Genomic DNA, 26,594 nt, shown 5'->3' on the forward strand with positions numbered 1-26,594 from the left:
TGACCGAAAAGCATGTTGAAGTTTACTACACTCCTGGCATATTTAGCCTACCTGTAAGTCCCTAGTATATGGTACAATAGTCTACCTAAGGTGTGTAAGTTAAATGTCACAGGTGAGTGCAGCTCATACTGTGCTACCACTCACTAGTGACAATGCAAAGGGGAGAGACTGCATGGCTGCTTGGAAGGAACTACTGGTCCCAGTGTTCTCTCACTCAGGAGGCACCACCTGTTATCCTCTGCACCTGCTGGAGAAGATTATTCTGCCAGGCACATATAGTGCCTCACCGATTCTCGCAGCGTGGGATCCTCCCGTTCCGTGCCGGGGAAAGTCTGAGCCAAAGGCAGGTCCATCCACACCCGTCAGAGACGGGAAGAAGCTGGGTTGGGTTCACCCCTCTTGATTCTCTGACTCATAGAATGGTTGAAGCGTTCAACTACTTGGTGCCTCATTGGTCCTCTATACTTTCCTAAGTTCCGGGGAGATGGCTCCACCATGCTCGGGGGTATGTGCAGAAGTTTTCAAGATTTTTAACCACCAAGTAAGCAAGTTCCTGTATATTGGTAGGAGACACTGACTCTTTCATTTTGTTTGCTCATTTCTGTTTCACCAAAGGTGTATGCTGTGTGCTGGGCACTGGAAAAGATAACTGACAGGCCTCAGGGGGTACATCTGAACTTTGACCAGCCTAATTACCTAGAGAGGTCATGCGTAGGAAGAAAATTGGCGGCTGCTTGCATGTGTCCACTCCTCCAGTATAAACTACTTCCATCGACTGTATGTTACAGCGTGCAGAGAGAGTCATTAGCACAGATATTGCTCTCATAGAGAGGAGACGTTTTTTTAAATTTGTGCTGTGGCTCCGAGCCCGAGCTTCTGAAGTTGTCTCCCTCGGATATAACCTCAATGTCAAATGGAGAAGAGTTAGAAGTTATAACTAGTCAAGCTACAAATTCTGCAGACATCATGAAACCACCCAGCTGTACTCTTTCGCTGAGCCGTGGTTGCACATTGGCACAACCTAGTTGTATTACCACCATGCCACAAGAGGTACCCCTGCAGGTTGTGGACTTGGTGACCTGTAAATCCATGAATCCGCCGGCACCGATATGTACGGAGGAAGGTATCTCCCATCTGAACCTAGGTAATCTGACGGGCATATCTGAAGAGTCTTTTCCAGAAGTTCTGTTCAGTGCTAAGATTGGAAATCTCTCCCCTCATTCAACGGCTGGCCTCCATTGAAGCTAATATAGCGTCTTTACAACCTTGTAGGTGTCAGTTAGTTTTAGGAGCTAGTAATTCCGTTTCTCAGACCAAAGGACCGACACAATTGGAAACCAATCAACCTACCCACACCCCTGAAACTAAAACCACATCATGCACAAAGCCGATATCATCAGGGAGTACCGACCCAGTGAAGCGCCAAGCCCAACAATCTCATAACGACCAAAGAGCCTCCTCAAAAACATTTCACTTTACAGAAGTCTCCACTTCGGCAAGCTTCTGTGGTAAGGAACCATCACTGAATGCCACCACTACACAAGCAGTTATCAACCTTCTCCATGCCGCTCATCCTTATGTGACTGTTCTGACTGGAGTACCAACTCTCCAAAAAGGTCATCAAGAATCTGATGAGGAATTATGTAACAAAAAGTTACTGGTAAGTGCACCATAAAGGTCTATCATTTTATGATGCTAAAGATATTTTGCTAGTGTGGAGATGTGCATTAATTGGCCCAAGCTCTGTTGACACCATGGGGAATTGTATTGCTGTGAATTTTAGATTTCCCCGGTTGGTAGGTAATCTGCTGTTTAATGGTAATTGTCATGTTACGCTGAAAAGTTCCATCACTTTGGTCCCCTTGGGATATTCTACAAACCTCCTCTCCTTCAGTGCCAGGTACAATCCTCTCCTCTGGACCCCCCATCAGGTTCACTATGCACCTGTCCCCATCATTCTCAGGCGAAACAGCATACGTCTGCACCCGACCATGGTCTGTTCAATAAGAACAATAGTGAACGAACCTGCCCACGGATTAACTGTTCCCTTAGCCAGTTCTAGCAATTCCTTTTCTATCCCAACAGGTAACAGATTTGATGTTCTTTCAGATCTAGACTGACTCCTGGAAGTGGCTAATCAAGTTCCTATAATGGATACAAGTGATTATTTGCCACACGTTAAGATTGTCCCCCCAGATCTAAGTCAAGGTTGCGCCTTCTCCATACTTAGTTTGAACGTTGTAAGCCTTAAAGGAAAAATTAACAACCCTGAATGGCGATCATTTGTCTCTAAGCAAGCTATTGTAGCCCTACCAGAAACCTAGCCCCTTACTTCTATGAGGCATATTCTCAAGGACTTATCGCCAAGTTGTTGGCACTTTAGTGCAGCAAAAGTGGCAAAAGGATTATCGCCCCATTCTCAAGCTTGTGCAAACTGCCGATATCGCCAGTTTTCCAGCGATAGCTTCCGCAAAAAACTTTGTCACGGATGAGAGCAACAACTAACGCTAATGATATGCAGTGGGGGTTCCCGTGCAAAAACACGAAAACACCACTTTGCGATATTCTCAACGACTAGCCAGATCTGCGATGCTATCCAAAGACAGGTGGTAAGGCGCGTTAGCAGCAGGGATTTAACACCTGCCTTTTACTGCTGTAGAGCAAGATGACTAACCGCAGTATGAAAGGAAGCCCAGCCCAGAGCCACATCTGAAGACCAACACATGTCATGGAGACACTGATCATGCAGCTCAAATACCCAAGAGGTCCACAACACCCACCACCCCCATGCCCCCCCCCCGGTCCACCTGCCCAGCTACCACCAAGGCAGCGCAGAACAGGACATAGGACGTTCCGAAAAAGGCATGGCCCCTCAGCCACACAATAGCAGAATGTGGGGAGAGGTGGGAACCAAGTATGTGTGAAGGAGACAAGTCACCCATGAAAAAGAATGCACACAATGCCAAGTGTGGCAGTGATGTGCTGGACAGACCTCAGTATGCAGAGCACAGACCTGTCCATGTGGACATATACTGCTGGTGTTTGTGGTGTTGTGGACAGTGGACACAACCATGCTAACGCAGGCAGTGGGAAGACCTCGGTCATGTAGCTGTGTCCCCCCCCCTGTAAGCGGAATGGGCTGGTCCGGCGTACGCCAGTCCAGCGTAGGAGTGCGAATAAATAAGCCGGGGTTCTGGGCATGGTTCACTTCCGGGATGGCCAACGCATCTGCCAGGGCGGCGCCCCTCACCCTGCCAAGAAGCCGCCGCCATGACCGCCGGCCTCCTCAGCCGATTGCTGGCATCCGTGACACAGGCCCCAGGCGAACCTAGTGGCACAGCACCGCGGAGTTATGTCTGTGCTGACTACTGTGTTCGACCTACACTGCAGTCAGCAGTGCTCACAATTCAGATTGAGTAGCGATTGCAGATGCCGCAGTCCAGTAGGCAACAGATATTGCTACCAGTGCGGCCCACCTGGACCACGCATCATCACAGGCTGCGCACACTCTGAGCGCCACAGGTGCCACTAACTCTGTGCACCACAAGTCAACGCCACTTGGTCTTATTGAGGCAGAATTCAGTAGGCAAAAGACATTGCTCACAGTGCGGCCCGCCCGGATGGCGCATCATCGCTGGCTGCACACCCCCTGAGTGCTTAAGGTGCCACTAACTCTGTGCACCACAAGTCAATGCCATGTGGCCATGGTCCCTGCTGACCTCTGCCTCCGGCCTACACTGTGGTTAGCAGGGCTCACACACATCCAATCCATTCCTGCCCTTCACGAACAACGTATCATCGCAGGCTGTGCACACGCTGAGCACCACAGGTGCCACTAACTTTGTGCACCACAACTCATGGACCCTTTATGATTGAGTTACGTGCTGTGGACTGTGAACGCAACAATGTCACCTCAGGCAGTGTGGAAGACCTGGTACGATGATGATGAAGATGAGGCAGGTGTAACACACCCCATGCCACTGGAATCAAGCTATCCTGGCTGAAGAGGGGTGAAACCCCGAAACTGGTCCTAGGATGCTTGTTTCCAGTCCAGGGAGGACCTGGCTTGGCAGTTTGGGCTGGACTGTTCCCATGAGGCACAGGGTCAAGACTGATTTGCATATGGCTGGGTTCAAACTGGAATGGCATGGTGAGCAAAAAAACGATGGATTTAGGCCCAGATCTCTGTACTGGGGTGAATGTATGACATTGTTCTGCATTCTGTCATGCAACTGTTGTTTTTGCATTTGTCACCCCGAGTGGGACGGGTATGCTCAGACGTGAGTCCCGTGCTCTCCATGCCACTGGAATCAAGCTATCCTGGCTGAAGAGGGGTGAAACCCCGAAACCGGTCCTAGGATGCTTGTTTCCAGTCCAGGGAGGACCTGGCTTGGCAGTTCAGGCTGGATTGTTCCCATGAGGCACAGGGTCAAGACTGATTTGCATATGGCTGGGTTCAAACTGGAATGGCATGGTGAGCAAAAAAAACGATGGATTTAGGCCCATATCTCTGTACTGGGGTGAATGCATGACATTGTTCTGCATTCTGTCCATCAACTGTTGTTTTTGCATTTGTCACCCCGAGGGGGACGGGTATGCTCAGGTGTGAGTCCCGTGCTCTCCATGCCACTGGAATCAAGCTATCCTGGCTGAAGAGGGGTGAAACCCCGAAACCGGTCCTAGGATGCTTGTTTCCAGTTCAGGCAGGACTTGGCTTGGCAGTTCGGGCTGGACTGTTCCCATGAGGCACAGGGTCAACACTGATTTGCATATGGCTGGGTTTAAACTGGAATGGCATGGTGAGCAAAAAAACGATGGATTTAGGCCCAGATCTCTGTGCTGGGGTGAATGTATGGCATTGTTCTGCATTCTGTCCATCAACTGTTGTTTTTTTGCATTTGTCACCCCGAGTGCGACGGGTATGCTCAGACGTGAGTCCCGTGCTCTCCATGCCACTGGAATCAAGCTATCCTGGCTGAAGAGGGGTGAAACCTCGAAACCGTTCCTAGGATGCTTGTTTCCAGTCCAGGGAGGACCTGGCTTGGCAGTTCGGGCTGGACTGTTCCAATGAGGCACAGGGTCAAGACTGATTTGCATATGGCTGGGTTCAAACTGGAATTGCACGGTGAGCGAAAAAACGATGGATTTAGGCCCAGATCTCTGTACTAGGGTGAATGTATGACATTGTTCTGCATTCTGTCCATTAACTGTTGTTTTTGCACTAACTTTGTGCAGCATAAGTCAACGCCACATGGCCGTCGGCCCCTGCTGACCTCTGCCTCCGGCCTACACTGTGGTCAGCAGGGCTCCCACACATCCAATCCATTCCTGACCTTCACGGACGACGCATCATCGCAGGCTGTGCACACGCTGAGCGCCACAGGTGCCACTAACTTTGTGCGCCACAACTCATGGACCCTTTATGATTGAGTTACGTGCTGTGGACTGTGGACGGAACAATGTCACCTCAGACAGTGTGGAAGTCCTGGTACGATGATGATGAAGATGAGGCAGGTGTAACACACCCCACTGACGCTGCAGCAGGAATATCCTGAAGGGACACAATCATTGACAATTTGTTCACATGAGCACGCTCAGCTCTGGTGCCCCTACCTCAGTGCACCACAAATCATGGCCCCTTCTGATTGAATATTGGGTGACCTCTGTATTTGCTCCAGCTACCTCCATGATGCTTTGCAGTTGTTTATGTTATGTTGGTGTTTTCTGTTTCCGCTTTAATAGTGATCACTGTTCAAGTTGTTGCCAGCACCAACCACTCCCTGAGGGCTGGCTCACACTCACCCCATACCCATCCAGCACAGGCGTCACTGGATATGTGATCCTGGTAATAAAAAGGGGCCGGGCGCACGTGCCTGTAGCCAGTTCCACTATCTATCCAAGTGTGACCATGTGGTCATTATGTATGAATGATGGGCCTGGTCTCTACCACATTACATTGTGCTGTGGACAGCGGACTCAACCATGTCACATCAGGCAGTGGGTAAGAGCTTGGACATGTAGCTAAGTCCTCCCCCTGTAAGCAACAATGTTGCAATGTAGCATGCACCCGGAGGGTGGGCTCGCACGAACGGAGTAATGAAGGAGCACAAGACCGCTCGGGTCCAGGATCATACATGCCAAGTGTTGTGTGTATCTGTATTGCCGCAGCATGAGCCAAATGTCTAGCCACATTAGCAGCGCCAGTTCAGCCAGGCATGTACTCTACATCTGTGTCCGCCCTATCCTTACCATCGACCTTCAACGGCCAACATCACAGTGTCGTTGTCAGGCTAGTGGACATGCCCAGACAGGCATGACAATACTGTGCCGTTGGAGTGCCAGTGATGCAATCGCACAGCGCACATAATTTAATGGGTTCGGGGGCAGGGAGGAGTAGCTGTGAGGCAACGTAATACACAGTCATGCTGCTCATATGCCACATGCAAGACATGTCAAAAATGAATCCCAAAGCCGCATTTATCCAACATCGCCCCCAACAAGCCACTTCACATTTCATGAATGCAAGCAGATTACAAACTTACACTAGGGATGAAAGCTCCTTTGTCTGAACTATCAGGCGGAAGCACATCTGCACCTCCGACCTCGGAATTGCAGGTGCCTGGCAACCCCTGACAGATACTAAAGCAGCTGATGCCGACTCTCACACTACGCACATCCAACGAGAGACCAACGTATACACACCCCACACACAGGAGTCCTTGCTTGAAGTAATCTTGCATGGAATGGCCTTCACACTTACTCCCACAACATCCCAGGCGTACAACCGGTGCACACTAAAACAACTCAATGATCCGAGATTTGCCATTTCATCCACAGAACTGGCGCAGGTCAGAATAGTGCCGCTTCAACAAGAGCCACTAACGCAATGGCCGAAAAACCCGGACACATGCACAACCGCTGTCAAGTGGAACTGTACCATGCACAAATGCTGAATTTACTTAGGGCACTGTGGATCAGTTACCGGCGAAGCTTCGGCCTTGCCAACGCCACCTGCGTTCAGCCTGTGTTGCATTGTCAATCGTGCATATTCGAGTGGTCCATGGATGTCTGCCTATCCAACAGGACAGTAGCTGAACTGGATTTTGACATGTGTGTGCGCCCGAATACATGAGCGGACAACTCTGTGGCTTAAAACACACCTGTGAAAGGTGAGGCACTACCCCGGAGTGGACAGCGGCACTTGGCAACGTTCCTCATTCTGATGTACTGCTGCATTGGTCTGGATGTTGTGGCACTTATCTTGCCCGTACTGACAAGCATGTGGTAATAAAGTCTACGCACCTTCACTTGTATTCAACTGTGATGAGTGTTGATGCATATCTGGGTCACGGCCATCCATGCGCATTGATAGCATTACCAGGGAGTACCTTTTTGTGGAATCACTGTCCCTACATTCATCCATACTTTCATTCTTGATTGATCATGGCCATGACACATCTGTGTGAATTGGAATGTTTTAGTCACATTCAGTGGAGTGTTGAAGCTGGACCATTACAGGGCCATGCAAACCCCACTTTACATTGTTCATAGGGAGTGGAAGACTACAGTTCGCAGTGTGATTGCTGTGTCATTGGTAACCAAACCAAATATGGCAATCCATGTCGAGGTCCAAGGTGAGTGTCGCTCAGTGTATAGGGGGACAGTGGGAGGTGTTATTCCAGGGCATGATGCAGAGGGCAGAACCAAGCTGAACCCGGCCATATGGCGGAAGTTAATGCTGCCACTTCATTCTAGCCACAAAGCCAAATTCATCATCTTCGTCCTCTGATGTGTCAGGTGCCTTACATGCGGGGGAGGTGTTTTGTCTGCATCACTGTGTGGCAGTGACACATCGGGGGACGGAGGTGGAAAATCTGCCGCACTGTGTGGCACTGACACTTCAGGGAGAGGAGATGTGGATGTAGTAGTAGCACCAGCATCCATCCGCGCCAGGCCTTGTGGCAGCAATGCCATGATGAGGATCTGCAGGGCATGGAAGATCCCAGCTACATCTCACTGGTGTGCAGCCGTGGCAAACATTCTTTCCGCCTGCATCTGCTCCAAGCTATCCAACATTCTCCTTATGTGTCCCAACTCACGGATGACATCGCTGTGGCCACTCTGACTGACAGTTGTTCATGACTACAGAGATGTCAGCCATGGCTTGTTGTAGAGCAAGGAGAGGACAGTGAGTATCCGTTAGGGACTGTGAGTGGTCCCTGATGAGACTTAGACACCCACATATGGCATCTAGTTTGGCTGCCATGAGAACGAACCCTACCCGCAGGTGGTCAGACATCTCCTCCTGGCACCCTAACACATGGCATTGGAAGGCCATGTGTTGGTCGTTGGGATCCTGGGAGACAGCTGAGGTGGTGGGTGCTTACTGCTGTGTGGTCTGTGCAGGGGGTGGGGTTTCATGGATGCAGCTGGGCTGCCCTGCTCCTGGAGGTGGGGTGCCGGAGCTGTCCCTGAGCTGTTGGAGTGCATAGGTGTAGATGTTGGGGAGGTCCTCTTCATCATCAGTGAGGTATTGATTCCCCCTCTGCAATGTGAAGGGGAAATGCAGATTGACATTGTGTTCACATGTATGTTCACGCATTGTACAAGTTTACTGTCAGACTGCATGGCAATGTACATTGTGACTGTTTATGAGGAGACGCCTATTTGAAGCAGGACACTTGGCATTTCTACACTATCAGGGATGTGACGTTGTACTTGTACATTGTCATCTCACAGTTTCCTGCTATGCCAAATGTGAATGGCCATTTTCTACACACAAGCGGCAGCAGTTGTGTCCTCTGTTCTGTTGTGAAGGTGTTGCAGTTTGTACCACATTGTTGTCAATGTTGGGGTGCTCTGCATCTTATGTGTGTGTACTGCATTGTGGGTGAGTTGCCCCTTTAGCTCTGATTTGGCTGGTCCTTATCCCTTTCAGGCAGTGTGCCTTTCACTTCAGTGCTTATCCAGTGCTGAGATGTTGCAGACTTGCTTAAATTGGGCTCTTGGTCGGAGTTGTGACTCTTGGGCATGGTTTGTCCGCAGATGTGCTATACTTACTTGTGCATGTGTGCCATTGTGCCCATCTCCCCTTGTCCCCCCAGTCCCTGGTCGTTACTCACCCTGTTGCTGTTGACTCAGGTCATGTTGTGCAGTGTCTGGTCCCCCAACTCCTGCCACCATCTCCCCAATGATGGTCCCAGGCTGGTCTTCCGTGGCGCTTGTGGGGTTCTGGTTGTCCTCTGTACTTGCTCCATCTACCTCCATGGTGCTTCACAGTTGTTTGGGTTTTGTTTGTGTTTGTGGTCGCCGCTTTTATAGTGATTTTGGCCGCCTGACTTGTGGGACTTGCAAGCTGGCGCTACTTCTCGCTGGATTTTTTATCGCAGTTGTGCCCATCGCAAGTTTTTCATGTTGGAGTTTAGATATTTAACGCCGTCCAGGGACTTTTATCACGGTCATTTGATGCATTGTTGGGAAACGATTGCATGTTACCGCTGTGTTGAGAATACGACGTTGACACAGAGTTATTTTCCCTTGATAGACGGCGAAGTGGAAGATTGCTTTAACCGATTTTGGCAATGTTCTTGAGAACATCCCCCTATATCTTATGATGGTATGCCTGTTACTCTAAGTTACCTACTCTTTCTGTAAGAGGCAGGGCAATGGGTGGACTTACAACCTGGGTCAGAATAAATCTCCATGTAGACATAAAAGTTATAGAATCTGAATCTACAGCTTTCCTAGTATTAAAAATACGCAACAGTCTGACACATTTTTTTGTTTTATTTAATTAGGTTTTACAACACTGATTTTACCAACACTTTTTGTACACATTTCACACATTTGTTTAACTTTATTTCTAAGCTACAAACAATGGAAGGAAACAAACAAGTAAAGTTTTATTATTTGCTGTGTGGTGACTTTAATGCTAAATTGAAGGGATGTAACTGGGAGACAGGATAATCTATAGAGGGTTGTGGAACCACATGTGATGACAGAGGGATAGAGCTGAATAGACATCTAGTGACACATGATTTAGTCGATTTACTTGAGACACTTAGAGGGGGTGTAAAATCATTACCATCTTTTAGAGAGATTAATTGTGCCTCAACTATCGATTATATGTTTGTGAACACTAATTTTATAACCAGGTTCTCCCAAAGGGGAGGTCTTAGCAACTGAGTGGGGTGACCTCAGTGTTTTATCTAAATTCCCCATGAGTACATGACAATAATGAAATCCACATCACCCAAAACTCTTCTGATAATCTAAGGCTTATTTGGCACCGTACAAATATATCTGAAAACCTAACAATATTATTAAAATCGCATCAGGGACTGTTCCTCGGTTATCTGACAAACACAGGGAGAGGCTATGGTAACATATTATAACAGCCTAAATCAATGTGTTCAACAGTCCCTGGTTAAACCTTCTCGCCCTTATAAAGGGGCACCATGATGGTTTGAAGAGCATTGCTCAGCAGTCAACTGTAGATTGAGGAAGGCATTGACCAATACCACGAGTACATGACCCAAGATTTGGGATGCAGTTGGGAATATGGAATATACATCTATTCTTAAATCCAGGAAAGAGGAGTTAAACAAACAGGACTGAAAACGATTGGATATTTTGGCAGTAGGGAATGACAGCAACCTATTCTGATGACTTAGTGAAGAAAATTAGATTCAGGAATACCCCAAAAAGTCCCCTTTCCAATGCAACGTCTTAGAATCTGACTGGGTCTCACAATTTACTGCCATATATCATATTGAGTAGAACCCAGACATGGTTTATGCTCTCCATAAAAGATTGCAGCACTTACCACCTCTTCTTATATCTCTTCCAGAAGTAGAGTCGGCATTACAGCAGTGCACAGATGGGAAAGCACCAGGCCCAGATGAAGTCCCAGGTGACCACATAAAATGTGTGCCTGACCTATGGGGACCCCTGATTACAACTGTTTTCAATAGTACCCTTATTTCAAATGTTCCCTGTTCCTGGACCTTATCTTCCATTGTCCCTATATTAAAAAAGGGAGATGGCTTGACTCCTAAATGCTATCAACCTATTTCACTCATCGATAGCACAATCAATATCATAGGGAGAGCAGTTTACAATCATCTCATCTTAGCGGCTCAAGACAACAATATTATCTTCCCTTTTCAATTTGGATTTCACCCAAGCCTGGGCACGGCGGCGCAGTGCCTGAATTTGAGTTTGATAGAAAGTAAATACTCTTATGCCATGTACTCCACCCTGGCCTTCATGGACCTGTACACTGCATTTGATTCAGTAAACAGGACCAAGTTGTGGAAGATCATAATGGATTTAGGGGTGGAACTCCCTCTAGTGCATTTCTTGCACTCTGTGCATGCAGATTTAACAGCAAAAGTACATATGAGCCTCAATGGTGAAATGTCTCCCGAATTTTCCTTAAAGCAGGGAGTGCGCCAAGTGTGTATCTTGGCACCTCTGCTTTTTTTTCTTTATATCAATGGATTATGCACTTACCTGATTTCTAAACCGGTAGACACACTAAGGATCGAAGGCACGCAATCACTTTATGCTGATGGCGCAGTCCTCTTAGCCCACATACCCTAATGCTCTGAGGTTGTTGGTGGACTGCTTTGCTTCCTTCATGAGTAACATTGACCTAGTGACCAATTATTGAAAATCGCACATGATAGCATGTGGGCCTGGCAAATCTAGGCTACCCAGACTCACAATCAATGGCGAGCCACTTACTAGTGTTAGGGATTTTAGTTATTTAGGAGTAACTTTGAGCTCCTTGGGGTCTTGGCACTTTCAGCTCAATCCTTCCTGCCTTAAACTTAGCAGATCAGCAGGAGCGATACACAATCTTACTAGATCTAGAAGGAAAGGAACAATTTCCCCCATTGTGAAAGTGTATAACACCCAGTGTGCAACTGCTGTTACACACGGAGCAAGTAAATGGGGCTTTCATACACTTCCACTCTCCAAGTGGAGGAGAATTGAATTCTTCATAGGCTACTGTACCTAATGCCTTCCACCCCCCAGTTTTATCTACTCAGAGCTTAATCATGGTCACATTGCAGAGAAGGTGTATGTTTCTCCCCTGTTGCTGTGGGTCAGTGTATGGATTAACCCAGAGGCATCCCTTGGTAAGGATATAATCATGTACTGTCTCAGCTTGGAGAAGGGCTCCTCTATTCCATGGGTGAACTACATCCATGAAACATTGGACACCTTGTGGATGTCCGCTTTGTTTACGGACCCTAGAAACATTAATAAAACGGACATAATAAAGGTTAAAGCAATTTTTCTGGAGCACTACGACGAATAATAATTGAAAAATTAATTATCCAAACATACAGTGTTGACCTATTATAGTGCTTAATCATCTGTCGAACCTGCTATATATTTAACACTACATCTTATACATTAGGAGATTGCTTCTTTTCCATTTTAGAGTGGGAACTGTCTGCTGGATTTTGTGTTTTAAAGGAGTGCTTGACTTGGCGGATAACACAGCATAGCCTTGCCCATGTGATAATACAACTAAACAGTCACTATTGCACTTCACCTTTTTTTGTAGCTTTTATAATTTTCCATGCAAGCACTTTTTGAAACCCATATTAAAAAAGTTAGGGCATCGCCGGTGCAGAGAAGATTTGTTTCACCTACAATTATTGAGCGCTCCTGAAATATGTTTTAATGTGAGATCCTTTTTTAAATCGGCAATTATAACCTGAAAGTCAATGGATGTGTGATTTCAATAATTCTATTATCTATCGATCTGTGTCCCTGCCTATTAATTAAGGAGTATTGTGATATGATACATGAATTGTTTCGACTATGCTTGATGTCAATCCATTATTTAAGAGTTTTTATGTGTGCCGTTATTCTCTTTTATAAGCGTATATTATGATATCTGAGTATTTGTATGAATTGCTAATTTATTTGTATTATGCTGTTATTTATAATGGGCCTTCTTTTATGACCTAAACAGGTCGAATAAAGATTTGTTTGAATTGAATTGACAATACAAAGCTGACTTTAGGCCTATCCCTGCAGACAGGTGTGCAGTTTTAAAACTGCTAATTCAACCAGGCAAAATACACCTTTTGTCAAACCTAAATCTTCCTTTTTATTACCTGTAAGCCATCTCTAATGTAGTCCCTAAATGCCCATAGGGCCGGGTGCATGGTATTTAAAAAATAGGACATGTATATTTTGTTTCACATGTCCTGGTAGTGAAAAATTCTCCAAAGTTATTTACACTGTGGCAAGGCTGGCTCTCCCATTGGGAAATAATGGGTTACAATGTAACACCTTGTAATGCCTAACATCCATTTAGGAGTAGCTAGAAAAATTATTCAAGGACTCAATCAAATAGTACTTTAAAATCCAACCAATGGTCAATTCGCATGTTACACTACTATTTTGTTAATGGCATTTTTAGAAAGTTGTAATTTTCCTGCCTGAGCCAAATGTGCCTTTCTGCCAGTGTTTAATGTCACCTGACTGTTGATGGTCCTGTAGTGAGTTGTGGATTGCTCGTAGTCATTGGACAAAAAGTTTGGGTGAGGGGACATGTTTTTCCTCCACGAACAGGATGGCCTGGGATCTATGCGCAGGCCATTCTTGAGCTTCAAAGCTGATGAAGGTTTCAGAAGGAGAAACGGCCACTTATTGTGGTGGTTGGACTTTTATTCTTTGGAGACTATCCTTTCAACCTGGACTATTGTGTCTGAGCCTTTTTTGGAAAGCAAATTTTCATCTTGACAAAAGGTGGCTACATCTATTTTTCATATTCTGAAAAACAAAATCTTCATAAGATCTGTTATGTTCTATTGGTTGGTGCTCTGACATTAATTCTTTTTAAAAGGTGTCAATCATTCCCATAGTAACTTTGGACACCTCTATCACATCGGAACAATAACACTTTTTTACCGTATTGGAAATTCATAACGTGCCATTAAACCCTGATGAAGTTCCACAAGGTTCTATCTTTAGAGAACAAAACGCGTTAGCTGTTTTTATGAACTATTGTGAAATAAAAGAGGAGATTAAAAGAAATAACAGCAGACTACATGTGTTGTGTTTGGTGCACCTCCTATTGCTTTAAGTACTTTTGGAATCTGTAAACAGTGGCACCAAAAGGTGACAGGTGCCGGAGCAATGTGCACGATCACCCGTATACGGCAGCAGTGATATAGTGATAGTGCTATTCATTAGGTCTGTCACCTTGCATTGTTTTTAGCTTCAAAGAATGCCTACACTGTCACTGACAGAGGTAGATTACACCTAGGCCTACCTACCTTTTGTCTTCATAGTCAGATTGTCTCCAAACCCAGTGGGATGGGGATCTACCACAGATCGGGAACGAAGTAGCCACAAGGGAAGGTTTGCCCATTATCATATCCACACCTCTGGGTGGGCACATGGAGCAATGCACAGTGGAATAACATTTCTGAAACATTGGTTTTAGGTAGAAAGAGTCACTCTTGGTTAGTTTACAGTACAGCACACAGGTTGTGCTGTAAAAATGGGTAGGCTTACCCCTGGAAACGATTACCCCATTGGTTAGGGAGTGGTCAGGGGTTCACATACTTGCAGACTGGAACCAGGAGTACATGTGGCACTCTAGTACCCACCTCAGAACTTTGCTTGATCTGTGGAAGACACTTATGAGGAAACCCTAACCCTTAAGACCTGTACCTGCTCCCACTTGTACGAGGACCAGGAAGTAGACTCCAAGGATCAGTTGACTGACCTCCTGTTAAGCTAAAATGACACAAAAGCTACAAGAAGTCTTCTTTCCTGAAGAGCCAAGCTTCATCATCGCCTGCCCTGGACCCTGCTGGTTACTTCTGTTGCAGTGAGTCCAGACCCCCAAGTGCTGTTCTTCAGGTCCTGGAACACTTGGCTTACGTTAGAGTGTACTCCTCCTGCCCAAACTGCAAAAGCTGGCACTTTGAAACCTTTTGCCAGCTTTTCTTATGAAGAACCGGTGTGAAACGTGGACCGATGTCAAGCGTAAACCGTCGATGTTGAATCACCGGTCAGATCCAACTTGCTGGTCTGCCCTGCTGAAGAAGATCTGACTTCCACAAAAGTTTTAAAATCCAAACATACGGAGCTTCTCCAAGAGTCATGCCTAAGCTGGAAACTGGAATTTGCCTCCTCAGAGTTTTCCCCCCTTTGTTGATGACTGCACTGGAACACCACGCTTCAACAACCAGCCGCCATCTAGCTCTGCATTGGATCCAGCATGCAGCTTGTCCTGTCGATGACTCAATGATGACCATCTTTTCTACAAAAAAAGGATGAAAAGTCAGAAGGTAACTCTTTGACCAGAAGGAACCCACTTGGATATCGTATCCGACCCGTGCTCTATTGTGGTCAGTCTCAAACCTTTTCCTTCTGCAACTAGTTGCCCGTGGTCAGCCCTTTGTTCTTTTTGGTGATAAAATGTAATCCAAATGTTAAAAATTTATATTGACAGTTCCCCACCTGGATTTTATTCTTTTGGTGTCATTTTGTGCATTAAAATATTCCCTGCTCCTGTAAATGGGAGTGGGAATTTTACTGTACTGTATTTTCAGCTTTTAAAATTTTTGGGTACTTTTAAATGTTTTACATATTTTCCTAATTTAAGCCTGTGTACTCTGTGCTACTGCTAACAGGGTTGGAGCTCAGGTTTAAATTACTGAAACCTTTATTGGACCTAAGAAGAATAGTGCCATTATTATTTGTGTTGGACTACCATCCACCCCAACTAATAATCTACTTTCTCACAATATCTTACTCCACCTTGAACATTATTAATAGGGCGAGTACGTGTTCTAATTTTCGCCATCCAGTCTCTCCTCAAGGGCTTCCAGGTATTGATGGATAAGATACAGCAGGGAACAGACTTTACAACAACAAGTTCATTTCCTTTTAAATATATATTTTGGTCTACTAGAGGCAACACTGGTATATTCAGGGGCTGCCACTGTAGCCAGACATCTTTGGGTGCACTTATGGAAAGCCACAGCCTCTCAGGAGACCTTACTAATTGATTTTTCTTTCTCAGTAGCCACACTCTTTTGATCACAGTCATAAGAACTTGTTGAGGAATGGGTAGAAGGCTGGAAGATTTTGGCTCCAGTTTGTGCAAGCTTCAGAAGGAGAGGATTTCCTTACAAGAGGGCTTTTGGACTGAGTCCTGGTGTGAAAACACCAAGGGGCATATCAACAAGGGCTTTATCTCTGCTTTTTTGGCTTTAAAAGCCAAAAAAGGAGAGATAAAACTAGCGCCCTATCAACAACAGGGTGCTAACATGCAAATTTGCATGTTAGCACCCTTTTACTCTACACTTCCCCTTGCATCTCTAATGAGATGCAAATTGGGCGTTCCAGAGTAAAATAATAGAAGAAATGTCGCTAAGCGACATTTCTCCTATTATCAAGAATGTCGCTAACCCTGTTAGAGACAAAAAAAGCAGCGCTAACCGCGGTTAACGCTGCTTTTTTACATCTGGTATTTTTCAGACTTAGCCATGATATCCTATGGAAGGAGGATATCATGGCTAAGTTTGCCTGTCCCTATCAACAAGGTAACGTGAGATTATCGCTGGGTTTCCAGCGATAATCTCACGTTAGCCTGTTAGCGTGAGGATTTTTATCGCTATTGAGATAAGCGTTGCTAATAGCACGCTATCTCAGCGATAAAAATTCACGCTAGCCGGCGATAATTATCCTAGCGCTAAGTGCGCTTAGAGATAATTATCGCCGGTTGTTGTTGATATGCCCCCAAGTCAGCCCTATTAATTGTCATGGTAGAGGGCTTGTTTTTAGGTCAGTCTTGGCCCCAATCAGCCCATAAGCCTGTCCTTCTGGTTCCCCCTAAAGCATTACTATATCAAGGTTCAAATAAAGATCCAGTTGTGGTTCTGTTACAGTATTTATTTTTGCACCTGAGAGGAAAAAATTGAATGGCCAGGGTGCTGTAGAGATTGTTCAGACAGGATATGCCACACATGTTTCTGAGAAAGCAGAAGAATATTTTTTGCCAGACACCTTTTCCAAGGGATTCCCTTCATTAAGCAGCATTGTCAAACAAGATACAGAAACTTTTCATTGTCCCAGTACCACAGAAGGAAAGATGAAGGGACTGATACTCAATATTCTTCCCAGTACATAGGTTATTAGAAGAGTTCAGACCTGTGTTAGATCTAACAAAATGATTCAAAATGAAGTCTCTCTCAGGCATTTTGCTACTCCTTTAGCAGGAGATATCTTGGCTTCCATCAATCTTTTAGATTCCTATCTAAATATTCCACCACACAAGAACTCATAGCAATTCCTTCAATTCTGTGTACGAGGAGTGCATTTCTAATTTCAAGCTGTCCAATTAGGCCTCGCATCTGCAACCAAGAGTTTTTGCAAAGCTCTTGGTGCCTGTGGTAGGTCGAATTAATTCTTTGGGGGTATCAGTTTTTCTTTGATGGCTGAACTATTTGCGTGGCCTTCTTTTTTAAGGGAATCAAGAAGGTTCAGATTCTGGTATCAATCTTGGAGGAACACAGCTTTATCATACGCAGGTAGCCTGGCACAGAAGGGACTCTGCAAGGGGGTCTAGTGATGTCCTGGGACAGGTCTAATAATAGAAGTGGCCATTCATAGTGCATCTGTAGTGCTTAGTGGAAAATCTGTTAGGCCTACAGAGTCCAGCAAGGTGTCAAACCAGGGTAAAACCTGCATGCTGAGTTTGACTTTGCAGACCCAATAAGCTACATTCACATTTTATGAGACTTCGGGATTGTCATATTTCACTGGCTCAGCTCTTAAACAGAATTCAGGTCTTTGTCCTCCCTACCAGGTCAAGTTATTTATACTGCTTCCCAGCAGACAGAACAAAGACCTCATCACTCAAAAGGAGCAATATCAATGATTGGCTCAGCTCCTGGGAAAGGAAGGGATGGTAAGGAAATCTGTGTCTGATAATTAGCTTGTCACACTACCGTGGGCTGTTAGAGCTCAGCCCTACTAGAACAAAAGGGGAGTGCCAGACCTCTAGAGCCAACACAGGATGAGCTTGCCTTTGAAGCTTTGGTAGGAAGGGGTCAAGCAGTGATGTCTGCTAGGTGCAGAGCTGCTGCCATCAGAGGAGCTCTTTCCAGAGAAAGCATGAAGTCTCTACGTTGGATTGTCCAAAAATACTGTTTAGGAGGGTTGGAACAGTAGTGAGGGATGATGTGACATCCTAAGATTGTCCTGGGGTGCCTGATATGTCCAACTTTCCACCTTACTTAAAAACCCCTGCAGGTCCGACTTCAGCACAAGCGCCCATAGAGAAATGGGAGCTTGCCTCCGCACCACGTGCGGTCGCATTGTAATTGAAGAGTCGGGACCTCCGACCTAAGGTCGGTCAGTTCCGCATCCTCGGCGATGTCGGCCAGAGGTATCCTAGACTGACATCGTAATCAGGCCCAGAGTGTTTTTATGGGGGCTGCAGTAGTGCAGTGGTCACCCCAAAAAATTGGTTTTGAAAAAAAAAACACACCTTAAGTCTCCTGGTGCCATATGAACGTGACCACAGAAGAGGTTAATTTCAATTTTAAGCACTCCTAGAGTTGGACCTTTTGTTCTTGGGTTCTGGAGTGTGGGGATCACTAGTGGTGGACCTATGGTTACATTCTGTAGGTTGTACAGAAAGACTCTGACACATGCATTATGGTTGCTTTGAATTGCAATGCTTTATTTAGAGTGCTTTAGTAACAGTCTTACTAACTCTGCAATGCTTTTACTCATAATGAATGCATTCAGATATGTTTATTGTTCCCATTGGTTTGAATGGTGATGTCACGGTGGATCATGACATGTGGTTGTATTATTATTGTGGTGACACTGCGACAAGGCCAGTAGGCCTGCCTTCTAAATAAATAAGAAGTACTAACTGGACAATATTTATTGGGTGTTGTTGTTGCATGCCAACAACTTGAGATCACTAAGCTCTACCATTTCCAAACGAGTAGGCCTGGGACTTCTCTGCTTTGCCACCCTGAGAGAGTGCTGCAATGTGGCATTTTGTTCTGAGTAAAATGTAAATTGTGGACCTGTTACTTGTAAAGGACACTCATCCTATCAACTCAATTTCTTACAATATCCATAATGTTTGCACAGCACATTAATTCAACACTCACTGAAATTAAGAGTCTGCCTGACAGAGGACCTTTGCTACTTGCTACTTTCCTGGAATATAAGTAGCAAATCTTTATTTTACAATACTCCATGTCCTGAGTTTCTTGGAACAGCTAATATTGAGTACCAGGATAAAATTACACCAATCGGGCATCAAGTACTCATTGTTTCAGTCCGCCAATGATCCAGGAAAGACTCCACTGTCAATGCACATTTTCTGAAACAGTATCCTGTGTCATGAATGTCTGTAGCTATAACGATCCTCGCCCATCGATTTAGGGGTAATGTCTCAAGCTGCAATGGAAGCTGCAACTGATGCCGTAAGATGGATCACACAGTTGGTTTGCTTAACAGGTGAAGGGAATATCCTTGAGTATTGAGTTGCAGGTTAAGCAGACCATAGGAAGGTAATGTAGTCACTGAACCTACCTTTGATAATGCATGTTTCAACAATACTGTGGTCTGTGAGACAATTCCAGCAGATTGCATTCACTTCATCTTTCCATTCTGAACAGACACAATTTGTGTAGTTCCAGAATTATGACCCAGCCCTCCCTGCACTACCTGCATTCTTCATTCCATGAGGTTCATTTGTTCTGTTAGTGATTTCTTGCTGAATTATACTGCCAAAGGAATGCTTTCACTTTAGTTCCTTCAGGGTGACATTATTGCATGGAGGAGTATTCATAATCCTGCAGACTCTGGGTCATGTACTAAAGTTTTTATAGTCACAAAGCCTGTAAATCAAGATTTGAGACTGCAAAACACCTCCTCACAATGTTTGAAATCATTTTGTTGCGATGGAAATGTATTTTTTACTCATAAAATGGGTTTTGTGACTTTCCAAATTGGAAATAGGAGGTAGTATGAGAGAGGCTTTGCTCTCTTCTTTGCAATCCACAAAAGAACGAACCAGAGGTTTCTGATCTCAATTGTGGTTGCAAACTCTTGAAAAGTAACCCTTTTTCAAGATGGGATAGTAATTCATTTGCAAATGGGAAGCTGTCGCTGTGGAGTGCTCCAATTTGGGTAATGTGCTGGTAGGCCTCGGTGAGAGCAGGCAGTGGGCCAAGGGTTCAGAGTTTGCCCTCCCAGTGAGTGTTAATGGACATGGGCTACTTTACAACAAAAAAACATGTTCGGAAATGCAAATGCATGGATGATGGCCTGCTATTCCTTAATGGTCACCATCCCTGCATTTACACCCACTCATGGGGGGACGGGAGGGTTGAAAAATGTGGTCTGCTTAAATAAAGTTCCTTTACAGAGGTCACTTTTCTACTCCCTGTGAACAGACATTTTGCAATGCAACTTATTAGTACAGAGGTCGCCTCACAAATTGCATTCCTATTTGCAAACTAGTCTTTTGTGCAATTTGCACTTCCATGGTCTGTGAAGGAGGGTAGTAAATCTGACCCTTTGATCTACCTGAGTCTGTATTTCCCCTCAGCAGCACTATCTTCCAGGATGTTTACACCTAAATAGTTTTCCGAGTGTCTTCTCTCTAAGGGGCATATCAACAACAACCGGCGATAATTATCTCTAAGCGTACTTAGCGCTAGGATAATTATCGCCGGCTAGCGTGAATTTTTATCGCTGAGATAGCGTGCTATTAGCAACGCTTATCTCAATAGCGATAAAAATCCTTACGCTAGCAGGCTAACGTGAGATTATCGCTGGAAACCCAGCGATAATCTCACGTTACCTTGTTGATAGGGATAGGCAAACTTTGCCATGATATCCTCCTTCCATAGGATATCATGGCTAAGTCTGAAAAATACCAGACGTAAAAAAGCAGCGTTAACCGCGGTTAGCGCTGCTTTTTTGTCTCTAACAGGGTTAGCGACATTCTTGATAATAGGAGAAATGTCGCTTAGCGACATTTCTCCTATTATTTTACTCTGGAACGCCCCCTTTGCATCTCATTAGAGATGCAAGGGGAAGCGTAGAGTAAAAGGGTGCTAACATGCAAATTTGCATGTTAGCACCCTGTTGTTGATAGGGCGCTAGTTTTATCTCTCCTTTTTTGGCTTTTACAGCCAAAAAAGCAGAGATAAAGCCCTTGTTGATATGCCCCTAAATGTGTTAAATCGGAACTTTAACATTATCCACTTTAAATGTATCCTTTACCCAAATGACACATGGACTGGCTTTCTAGTGCATAAAAAAGCAAACCCCAATGTATAATAAAAGAAAAGCAAAGGTTGACAACAGGTGATGGCTAAAATGTCAGGCTTGAATATTTGAAGTAGACATGTGATAGGCAGGGTAGTTAGGCTATGTAGGAACTTTCTCATTGGGAATCCATTTCTGTGAGATCGGAATAACAATCACATGTGTGATAAGAGACAATTACACAGTAGTGGTGCCAAGGGAAATTACAGGCAGTAAAGAGGTCACTAGGATACATTGAAAAATTAAAATATCTTCATTTCTCCTCATTGTTCTGCAGCACACAAAGAAAGAGAAAAATGGCTCTAAGGATTGTTTTTGTGCTGGAAAGTGTCCCTTCCTGCACAAAAACAATCCAGCCTGTAAAGAGCTCACCCTTATTCTATGATGCAAAGGTTGCCTGTGTTGATACTAGGCAGCACTCAGTGATACAACATGGGGAGAGAGCAGGGATACATCATATCTTAGTAGATATGGTGCATTCCTGCACTGTTCCTGTCACGTAGCACAGCACAGCAAATTGTCTTGTTGCATTGCAATGCATGACATTTTTATAAGTCCGGCCCCCTGTGTCCATCTTAGTGATAAGGACCACTGAAGGATCAGCAATGAGTCTCCCTCTCACCCTAATGCCAAAGAGCTCCATGCCTAGGCACTGACAGTACAGGTGCGAGGGGTGCTGCAGCACACACAAAATAATCATGCTGATGTTCAAAAAGTGAGTGAGCATTAAAGATGATTTTAAATGTAGTTTTTACCTTGTCACATCAGTGCGTTCACAGCCAGATCAAATGACAGGTTGTGTGTTCTATTAAATTGCTGCATATTCTGATAACTTGGCGATTGGTGTTTTCCAGCGGCGGCTGCTCCAGAACAGTAATGGCGGTGCAGGGAGCCTGGGGGGGGGTTAAAAAAAAAAGGAAAAGAAAATATTAATAACCTGTGGGCCGGCCAGCTGTCGTCTCTCTTCCATCCTCTCCTGTCAACTGGAAGCACACTGGCTCCCAGATTCCCCTTGCCAATCACGAATCTGCTGTCACCAGCATGACAGCAGCATCATGATTGGTCTGAGCAGCCTGTCTCGGCACTCAGTGGGAGCCTGTGCATGTTCTCCACCCAGGCTGTGCAATACAGCCGGGTGGAGAGCATCTAAGTGCGCATGACTGTTTGGCCTGACCAAGACGGCAGGCCACACCGTCATGCACACTTAAGTGCACCAACCACTCCTCCCCCTGCTGGCTAAGACGACCGCCAACCCCCGCACCACCCCAAAACTGGCATCAGCACGGAAAAATAAAATGATAATAACATTGTGTTATTATCATTTTATGCTTCCATTTTTGCACTGCTAAAAAGCAGTGGGGCGACGCTCCTCTGCCATAGTGGAGGAGCCGCCGCTGGTGGTTTCCTTCTCTGACTGCAAAGTGTGAGCATTTTGTAAAGTGAACTAAGTAACAATCTTGCCGAGGTACAGGGACTGTGAAAAAAAAGGTTGTAGGATATCAATTGTTTTAACAATCAACAACATTTAAATACCTGTATATGAACTGTGCAAATTATTAAAAATGCATCAGCAGTTATTTAAGCACAACTAAAGCCATTTTTTAGTTTGATTGAAGCATAGCATTTAATACGATCAAAACAAATCCAGACACTTTACTTGGTGATGCACAAATGATAAGTATTCTTCAAACTCGATTTCCACACTTTATCATTTGTGTCACATATAGTTTTATCAGTAAAACTGCATAAATGTGAAACATGAGGTGGCATTTTCAATAGAAAATGGAGTGTTTGTAAATGAATGTGCATACCACACCACAGAGTAGTGGTATATGTGTGGGAAAGTGTTCTCCAAAGTCTACTACCAGCTATAACCACACTTTTACCACTCTATTGCTTAATGGCTCATTTCCTACATGTGTTCTTATTGTGGCTGATTTCCTACAAGTGTTCTTCTTGCAAAGTTTTTATTTTCCACAATGCCTATCATTTCAGTGACGTAATATTGATGGTAGCACCCCCACTCAGTAAATCGTTCCAGCCCTACTGGCTCCACTGTGCACATACGTCTCTGAAAACCACGTTGCACTGTTGTCAAAGTTGTCTTCATCTGCAAAACGCCACCTGTTTTTTTCTGGTCTCTGTTTCTTGTTAATTCTTCTGGGCACACACACCAGCCAGCAGCAGCACAGAGCCAAAAAGTGATGGTGAAGTGGTGCCAGGGGAGCCTGTTTTCCATCTGAAGCTTGCAGGCCGTGCCCCTGCGTCTCAGGATCTTGTTTCTTTGAAATCCCTTTATCCCACATGGAGTCAGACACTGAACTCTGGGCCGCTGGATGCAGAGAGAAATCAATGGACTGCTGCCCTGTGCCCCTGAACTCCTGCATCCCCCTCCAGAAATAGGACAATAAAAGGCATTCTGCATCCCTGGGCACGGACTTTTTGCAGCTGTGCCAAGCTTCTCTTGCTTTGTGTATAGTGACCTGCTAATGCGGGGCATGAGTGAATACACAGAGTGCATTAACTGCATTCACAATCTAGTGAATGGGGGTATATTTACTAAGATATCATGGAGCGCAGTGCAGCTAGTCACCTTGCTGCACTGCATGATAGGAAAAGGGCAGGGATGCTCTGTACTTAAATATATACAGCGCATTCCTGTCACTTGTCAGCGTCGGCGCACAATATAGCGCCAAAGCAGACACCGTTGCATCATAGTGCAGCAGGGCCTGCATTGAAAGCAGGATTGTTTTTGTGAAGTAAGGGGCACCTTGCTATCTACAAACAATCCCCTGAGGCATTTTCCTGTTTCTATGTGTGATCAGAATGCAGCACATGTAGAAAGAGAAGAAACAAAAAGAAATAAAGATATTTCTCCTCGTTCCGCCTCACCTGGGAAGGCGTAGCATTCTGACGCATTCCCAGGTCTACCAGTGTTGGTAAATCTGGGAGCTTCAAAATCTATGAGTGGATGCATGAGAACACTCAAGTTCCACCCATGGAATGCATTCCCAGGGTATAGCAATGCAACACATTGATTTGCGTGGCGTTGCGTTAATCTGGATTTATCAAGCCACTCAGGGCCATGCAATGTGGCCTTGTGTGGATTGATACATCCTACTTTTAGGTTTTGAGTCAACCTGGCATACTCTTGTGTGACACAAGGCTGATGCAAAACCTACATAAAAATTACCCTTGGTCTGCAACATGGTTTCTGAGCACAGGGAATGAGAGGGCAGACGTCTCCCGCCCTGCTGTAAATATGTCCCTTCACCACATGTCTAGTGGCCTGCTGCCATGCCTCTATCATCCACTGACAATCTGTCTCGCAACTGTGATCCTCCCAGAAACACTGAGTATTTCCTGGAGTAGCTCATGGAACCAAGAATATTGCCTAGATGGTGGTCCTTACGAAATTCCTCTATCTCTTTTTAAATATCCCCATCCTCCTCACCGCCCATTTCTTTTGCACAGTTTGCTCCTTGATCATCTCTCTGGTCTGGGCTGGCAAACAGCCCAGATTTGTGTACGATATCCTTACTCTCCCCATGTCGGTAGGAGGCATGGCCGCTCCCAATTTTAAGCTTTACGCCCTTAGTGCCCAGGCCAGCTTTTTACACTTCTGGAGTCACCCCTCTCCTTATCAACCACAAGTCGCGGTGGAGGCGGACATCGCAGCTCCCTGGCCACTGACCACTGCCCTGTTTGCCCCGGCGATTCGCCCGCATGCCGAGGTGGACACGGTCGAAACCCTGCGCTGGGCCTGGTCCAGACTGCGTCAACTCTCCAACGCCCGATATTGGCGGCTAACGCTATGCCGATTTTACGGCATCCTGCCTTTCCCCCTCTCCAACCAACCGGTATGCCTAAACATACCTTCCGCTTGGGTCTGACGACATTGGCAGACCTTTATCCCGGCGGCACGTTCTACTCTCTCCCCTCCTCTTCTGGTCCATTGGACACTTTATTATTTTATCAGTTGTGAGCTATATGCAGGAAGTTACATCCAACGTTCTCCCAGCCTCCGCCTTCGATGCCTGCTCTCAACTTTATACATCCCCCACTCCTCGCAAAATAGTCACCAAATTATATGCCCTCACGCTCTCGTCCACCTCCATCTCCACGGATCACGCTCGCATGGCATGGGGCGAGGATTTGGGCATGGATTTCGCTCAGGCTGACTGACTTTATTACTGCAACCAGACGAAGAAACTGTCACCCAAATACCGGCTTCGTCTTATACATTTAAAATATTTTCATAGACTAAACCGCACTCCCGCTCAGCTCCACAAACTGGGACTTATACCCAATGATAGCTGCATGCGTTATGCCGCCTCTGCCGCAGATTTTGCTCATCTAGCGTGGCTGTGCCCCAAGGTTTCAGATTTCTGGCTGGCGGTATGCGCTGCCATCTCCGAGATTACCTCCACGCTGGTTCAGCCCGACCCACCGTTATGTCTGCTGGGCTTTGTTAAATTTTGCCTGGATTCTTCTCGACATCTGATCGCAATGTTGCTTGTTCTGGCTAGGCGTAGGGTGGCCATGTGCTGGGGTCGCAGACCGGCGCCCCAGTTCGCTCACTGGCTTGAAGATGCCTCGAGATGCCAGACCTTGCTATCTGAATTCTGGGACTTACTTCCTGCGCAATCTCGCCCGATTGACATGTGGGGGCCCCTAGTGATATATCTTCACTCCCGACCTGATTTGAGCCATGCTGCCTCTCCCGCGCTCCCCGCTGGCACTCCGCCCGCGGCGGCCACCGGTGCTGGCCAGTAATTGCCTCCCTCTGTTCTCTCCTGATATTAAGTGTGCCCTCTTGTTGCCTCGTGTTTGCTTTTCGCTTTGTTGGCCTTCTTTGTTCAGACCTTCCTTCCTTGGGTCTCAACGTTGCCCTTTCTTCTGGATATATTGATGGGAGAGCCACGCTGTTGCATCTACTTTGGTGGATCTGATCCTTATCATGAAATGACTGAAAACAAGGAAGGGATGTTTGATTCCACTGCTGTAGTTTTGTTAATCCGATTCTTCTTCCTCACCCCAGCCCATACGAACCTCCTGCTCTTTCTGCTGGCTGCCCTGCTTCTGGGAGTTTTTTGGACTGTGGGGTCCTTTAATGGCACATCATGGGAGGAGGAGTTCAAATTTGCTTCTTTTCGATGGACAGGGTGGTGCTTGTCTCACGGAATGAACTTGGCCCATGATTTGAAGGCTGGGATGAGGAAGTGCAACCAACGTAATGATAT

The sequence above is a fragment of the Triturus cristatus genome, chromosome 3_1, assembly GCF_964204655.1.
Source record: "Triturus cristatus chromosome 3_1, aTriCri1.1, whole genome shotgun sequence".
Classification (NCBI taxonomy): domain Eukaryota; kingdom Metazoa; phylum Chordata; class Amphibia; order Caudata; family Salamandridae; genus Triturus; species Triturus cristatus.